This window comes from Danio aesculapii, chromosome 18, assembly GCF_903798145.1.
Source record: "Danio aesculapii chromosome 18, fDanAes4.1, whole genome shotgun sequence".
Taxonomy (NCBI): domain Eukaryota; kingdom Metazoa; phylum Chordata; class Actinopteri; order Cypriniformes; family Danionidae; genus Danio; species Danio aesculapii.
In genome coordinates, this window is record NC_079452.1 from 26221829 (window position 1) to 26229328 (window position 7500).

Sequence of the window (7500 nt, forward strand, 5' to 3'; positions counted from 1 at the left end):
TTCATTTTCTTTTCAGATTAGTCCCTTTATAAATCTGGGTCGCCACAGCAATTTATCCATCATATGCTTTACGCAGCGGATGCTCTTCCAGCTGCAACCCATCTTTGGGAAACACCCATACACACTTATTCACACTCATACACTACGGACAATTTAGCCTACCCAATTCCCCTATAGCGCATGTGTTTGGACTGTGGGGGAAACCAGAGCACCCGGAGCACACAGGGAGAACATGCAAACCCAGCCGAGGCTCGAACCAGCAACCTTCTTGCTGTGAAGCAATTGTGCTACCCACTGCGCCACCATTTTATTTTATTTTTGGGCTTTTTTCTGGAACCTTAAGCGGTCAGCTGGTAGTGCGAATAGGATCATAATCATAGTGTTCGGTAGCGTTTGTTTTAAAAACGAAATGCAGCCATACAGTAGGTATCTTTGGCTACGTAACTCTCGATCTCCAGAAATGTATACTGTGGTACGTTTTCAGAATGGGCCTGTGTTAAAAATAAATTTAAGCAAAAAAATAAAATAAAGCAAAGGATGTAAGTCAAAACATTTATAAATTTAATAATATACAAACAACCACAGGCGTCACGGTGGTGCAGTGGGAAGCACGATCGCCTCACAGCAAGAAGGTCGCTGGTTCGAGTCCCGGCTAGGCCAGTTGGCATTTCTGTGTGGAGTTTGCATGTTCTCCCCATGTTGGCATTGGTTTCCTCTGGGTGCTCCGGTTTCCCCAACAGCCCAAACACATGCGCTATAGGGGAGTTGATGAACTGAACTGGCCGTAGTGTATAAGTGTGTGTGTGAATAAGTGTGTATGGGTATTTCCCAGTACTGGGTTGTTGCTGAAAGGGCATCCGCTGTGTAAAACATCGTATATCCTGGCATAGTTGGCGGTTCATTCCACTAAATTGTATTGTGTTTGATAATGATTCACAGATATTGATCAAAATTCAGATTTTTGCTTCTTGATTTTTGATTCTTCTGCTCCCCAAGGCTGCATTTATTTGATAATAACACATATTTTAAATAATATCGCAAGTTCAAATAGCTGTCGTACATTAATAATATATAAATCACAATAAAATAACAAGATTTGAGTATTAAATTAGTCGGAATTGAAATAAAATAAACAACCCAGGCTCGTTCTGATTACGATTTTTGGAGAGCACGAAATACATCCCAGGAGGTACTTTTTTTTTTTTTGCAGTTTTTGTTTTCGCGAATCCACCAGAGGACGCTGTGTACACTTTTTGGGATCTCAAATTTCTCTCACGGTTGTCATTCGCGCCTGCTGTTCTCGCGTAAATCTACCAGAGGCCGCTGTCGACTGACTGACTGACTGCCCGACCGAATGACCCACCGTCCTCCTTCCCTAGACCCAAACGAGAACAGTGTTTTCAAATGCAATCCAGAAAAAAAAGCCCTCGCGGCTGTCTGATTTTTACCACGTTTTTAGATTTTACCACATTCTCACCCTGTTATTTACTTGTTTATTTTATTTTTGGGCTTTTTTCTGGAACCTTAAGTGGTCAGCTGGTAGCGCAAATAGGAACATCATCATACCGCTCGGTAGCGTTTGTTTTAAAAACGAAATGCAGCCATAGATATCTTTGCCAACGTAACTCTCGATCTCCAGAAACGTATACAGGGGTACGTTTTCAGAATGAGCCTGTGTTAAAAATAAATTTAGGCAAAAAAAAATAAAGCACTGCAAAGGATGTAAGTCAAAACATTTATAAATTCAATAATATACATTGAATGGCGCAGTGGGAAGCACATTCCTCCGGGTGCTCCGTTTTCCCCCACAGTCCAAACACATGTGCTATAGGGGAATTGATGAACTAAACTGGCCTTCAAGAGTTCACACTTAGCTGATGATTGGTAATAAGCTAGTTTGGCATGCTGTCCTGGGAGAGAGCCCTGAGCTCATGAGATCCTCGAGCCTTTGGCTCCCTCCTGTTTGCAGGGCGAGAAGGGAGTTTGAGCTCAGGTAGATCTCGAGAACCCCCCCCCCCCTCCTGCTGCTTAAGGATTGCTAAGGTGGTGTGTTGCTGGAGAAATTTGAATATGGTGCTGATTTGGTTTAGTCAATTTACTTATGTCTCATGATTTTGGACGGTGGGAGGAAACCGGAGGAACCGGGGAAAACCCACGCAAGCACGGGGAGAACATGAACTCCTCACGGAAATGCTGTCCAGCCGGGTAGAGACCCGAGCCAGAGGCATTCTTGCTGTGGGGCCACAGTGCTAGCCACTGGGCCGCTGTGCTGCCCTATAAAAGAGGAGGAGAGGGGGTGCAAGGAGGGATTCTTCAAGACGAAGATGACTAAAGGTAACATGCTTGGTAATTTTCCCTGAGCTAGAAATCATCTGATTGGTGGTTTATACATTAGCTTGACTCGGGGCCAGCCGTGTCAATCATAAGCACGTGATCCTCTCGAAATTAGTTTATAAATAAACTTCACGTAGTGTGTGAGTGTGTGTGTGTGTGTGAATGAGTGTGTATGGGTATTTTCCAGTTCTGGGTTGTTGCTGAAAGTGCATCCGCTGTGTAAAACATTGTATATCCTGGAATAGTTGGCGGTTCATTCCACTGTGGTGACCTCTGATAAATAAGAGTCTAAGCCAGGGGTGCCAAACTCGGTCCTGGAGGGCCGGTGTCCTGCGTAGTTTAGCTCTAGCTTTCTTCAACACACCTACCTGGAAGTCTCTGGTACACCTAGGAAGAGCTTGATTAGTTGGTTCAGGTGTGTTTAATTGGGGTTGGAACTAAAATATACAGGACACCGGCCCTCCAGGATTGAGTTTAGACACCCCTGGTCTAAGCCGAAGGAAAATGAATGAATGAATGAAGAATATAAAACATATTAAATATAAAGCAGCATCATTCACAGTGAGTTTTGCACATTTAAACACCTTCATTTGATTTTCATTTGACATCCAAAACATAAGACTTGATGTTATTAGACAGAATCTCTCAAATCTGTGCCTTAAATGAAGCGTCTCAGCCTTCCCAGCTTGCATGTGGTCTGACAGGAAGTCAGTGCAGGTCTGTCTCTGATTGGCCGAGGCTTCAGTTCTTCATGAGCAATAGGTCAAGAGCCCTTCTGCATTTTAATTAACTGCGCACCAATTAACAGTTCATCTGTGCCCTGTAATTTATTCATCCCGTGGCTCAATCCTGACACCAGCAATTGTTTACTGATGCCAGAAAACACACACGGCGGGAGTTTCAGCGGGAGATCCACTCAAAAACTACCTGTGCGTTTAATAAACAGCTGTGAGGCAGTCAAATTACCATTATGATTTGAGTTGTAACTCGCTTTAATTGTATTGAGTCGGATAAAAGCATCTGCTAATTGAATAATCACTGCAAATTCTTATTATATTCAGATTTTTATTATGATTTGAGTCTCTTCTGCTCACCAATTCTGCATTTATCTGATAATAAAATATATTTGAAATAAAGTAAATATTGCAAATTGAAATAGCTGTCATGTATTTGTAGATCATTCATTCATTCATTCATTTCCTTCGGCTTAGTCCCTTCAATCATCAGGGTTCGCCAACTCATGCAGCATATGTTTTACACAGCGGATGGCCTTCCAGCTGCAACCCAGTACTGGGAAACACCCATACACACTCATTCGCTTCATTACTGGCACACGATACTTCAGAAAGCATGATTTGATTATCATGGAAAATTTGTGATGCTTATGAATACTATAACAATAATATTGACATTTTGAAAATTCGCTCACCGGCCACTTTATTAGGTACACTTTACTAGTACCGTGTTGGACCCCCTTTTGCCTTCAGAACTGCTTTAATCCTTCGTGGCATAGATTTACCAAGATACTGGAAATATTCCTCAGAGATTTTGCTCCATATTGACATGAGAGCATCACGCAGTCGCTGCAGATTTGTCAGCTGCACATCCATGATGCCCGTTCCATCACACCCCAAAGGTGCTCTATTGGATTGAGGTCTGGTGACTGTGGAGGCCATTTGAGTACAGGGCACTCATTTTCATGTTCAAGAAACCAGTCGGAGATGATTCAAGCTTTATGATAACGAGTGGTTATTTGAGTGACTTTTGCCTGGAACCAGTCTGGCCATTCTCCTCTGACCTCTGGCATCAACAAGGCATTTGCGCCCACAGAACTGCCGCTCACTGGATATTTCCTCTTTGTCGGACCATTCTCTGTAAACTCTAGAGATGGTTGTGCGTGAAAATCCCAGTAGATTAGCAGTTTCTGGAATAATCAGACCAGCTCGTCTGGCACCAACAACCATGCCACGTTCAAATATAATATAATATAATATAATATAATATAATATAATATAATATAATATAATATAATATAATATAATATAATATAATATAATATAATATAATATAATATAATATAATATAATATAATAAAACAAAACATAACATAACATAACATAACATAACATAACGTAACGTAATGTAACATAATATAATAAAATATAATAAAATATAATATAATATAATATAATATAATATAATATAATATAATATAATATAATATAATATAATATAATATAATAAAATAAAACAAAACAAAACAAAACATAACGTAACGTAACGTAACGTAATGTAACATAATATAATAAAATATAATAAAATATTATGTAATATAATATAATATAATATAATATAATATAATATAATATAATAAAACAAAACATAACATAACGTAACGTAACGTAACATAATATAATAAAATATAATAAAATATTATGTAATATAATATAATATAATAAAACAAAACAAAACAAAACAAAACAAAACATAACGTAACGTAACATAATAAAATATAATAAAATATTATGTAATATAATATAATATAATATAATATAATATAATATAATAAATATAATATAATAAAATATAATATAATATAATATAATATAATATAATATAATATAATATAATATAATATAATATAATATAATATAATATGATATGATATAATACAATATAATATAATATAATATAATATAATATAATATAATATAATATATTATAATATAAAATAATATAATATAATATAATATAATATAATATAATATAATATAATATAATATAATATAATATAATATAATATAATATAATATAATATAATATAAAATAATATAATATAATATAACATACTTTTTATAATATTTGATCATAAAAATCTATTAATAATAATTGTATAATAATATTGAATATTCATAGTAATTAGCAATAGAAGTTTTTTTTGTTAGAATAATTATTCATGCATTTAATTATGCATTTATTTGTTAGAAGTTTTTGTCAACTTATTTATTTATTTGTATTCATTTATGTTTATACTATTCAACTGTATTTTATTTTTGCTTTATAGTGTTAAATTCTCAGCATGTTTACAATTTTATTTATTTATTTATTGCCTCTGGTCTCTTTTTATTCAGGCACTGCAAGTTATAAAGTATTTAATATGATAAAAAATTCCATGTGGATAATGTGTGTGTGCGTGTGTGTGTGTGTGTGTGTGTGTGTGTGTGTGTGTGTGTGTGTGTGTGTGTGTGTGTGTGTGTGTGTGCGTGCGTGCGCGTGTGTGTACGTGTGTGCGTGCGCATCTCAATTACATGTCTGAAACAAGGTCACATGGTTACACACAGAGAGCTGTAATTAGTGAATGTTTTTCATTCACACCATAATTACAGAATAAGCGCTTTGAAATGCTTGAGATTGTTTAAATGGAATGAGAAAAACACAGCATGTGGCCTTTATGTGTGTCACTGTAGTGTACTCAGACACACACACACACACTTTTCTTTTTCATCTTAGTCTTTAAATGAATATTTAAAAGCCTCTGTTCTGTTATTTTAAAGTTTCCTTCTTTAGTTTTCTGGATTTACATTTATCCAAGGTCAGGAAACACTTGCATCTCCTCATAATCTCCTCTTTTCTCACCTTGTCTTAAAACAGTTGATTGAAGAATCCAGTCTGTCCAAACCCCACTCTTTCTAGAGCCTGTACTCCTCTGATTGGTCAGATTGTGTTACTCTGCTTTGATTGGTCAAATTGTAATTCTTTGTTCTGATTGGTCAGATTGTGTTACTCTGCTCTAATTGGTCAGTTTGTGCTACTTTGTTCTAACTGGTCAGATTGTGCTACTCTTCTGATTGGTCAGAGTGTGCTACTCTGCTCTAATTGGTCAGTTTGTGCTACTCTGTTCCAATTGGTCAGCTTTTGCTACATTGTTCTGCTTGATCAGAGTGTGCTACTCTGCTCTGATTGGTCAGATTGTGCTACTCTGTTCTGCTTGATCAAATTGCGCTACTCTGCTCTAATTGGTCAGCTTTGGCCACATTGTTCTGATTGGTCAGATTGTGCTACGCTGTTCTGATTGGTCAGATTGTGCTACTCTGTTCTGCTTGATCAGAGTGTGCTACTCTGCTCTGATTGGTCAGATTGTGCTACTTTGTTCTGATTGGTCAGATTGTGCTACTCTGTTCTGATTGGTCAGATTGTGCTACTTTGTTCTGATTGGTGAGATTGTGCTACTCTGTTCTGATTGGTCAGATTGTGCTACTCTGTTCAGATTGGTCAGATTGTGCTACTCTGTTCTGATTGGTCAGAGTGTGCTACTCTGTTCTGCTTGGTCAGAGTGTGCTACTCTGCTCTGATTGGTCAGATTGTGCTACTCTGTTCTGATTGGTCAGATTGTGCTACTTTGTTCTGATTGGTCAGATTGTGCTACTCTGTTCTGATTGGTCAGATTGTGCTACTCTGTTCAGATTGGTCAGATTGTGCTACTTTGTTCTGATTGGTCAGATTGTGCTACTCTGTTCTGATTGGTCAGATTGTGCTACTCTGTTCAGATTGGTCAGATTGTGCTACTTTGTTCTGATTGGTCAGATTGTGCTACTCTGTTCTGATTGGTCAGATTGTGCTACTCTGTTCAGATTGGTCAGATTGTGCTACTTTGTTCTGATTGGTCAGAGTGTGCTACTCTGCTCTGATTGGTCAGATTGTGCTGCTCTGTTCTGAATAGTCAGATGGCAAAATTTGTTAGTCAGATAATTCTTATTCTGCTCTGATTGGTCAGATTGTCCTTCTTTACACTGATTGGTCAGATTGTCCTTCTCTGCGTGGATTGATCCGATTGTCCTACTGTCCTCTGATTGGTCTGATAGGCTAGCTGTGCTACAGTTGGTCAGATTGTCCTTCTTTACTGTGATTGGTCAGATAGTCCTCCTCTAATCTAATTGTTCAGATTGTCTATCTTTACTCTAATTGGTCAGATAGTCCAGCTCTGCTCTAATTGGTCAGATTATCCTACTCTTCTCTTATTTGTCTGATAGTTCAACTTTATTCCGATTGGTCAAATGGTCCTTTTCTCTTCTGATTAGTCAGATGGACCATCTCCTATTAGACAGATTGTTCTACAAATTTACTTACACTCCTCGGATTGGTTGGATAGTGCAACTCTGTGCAAAT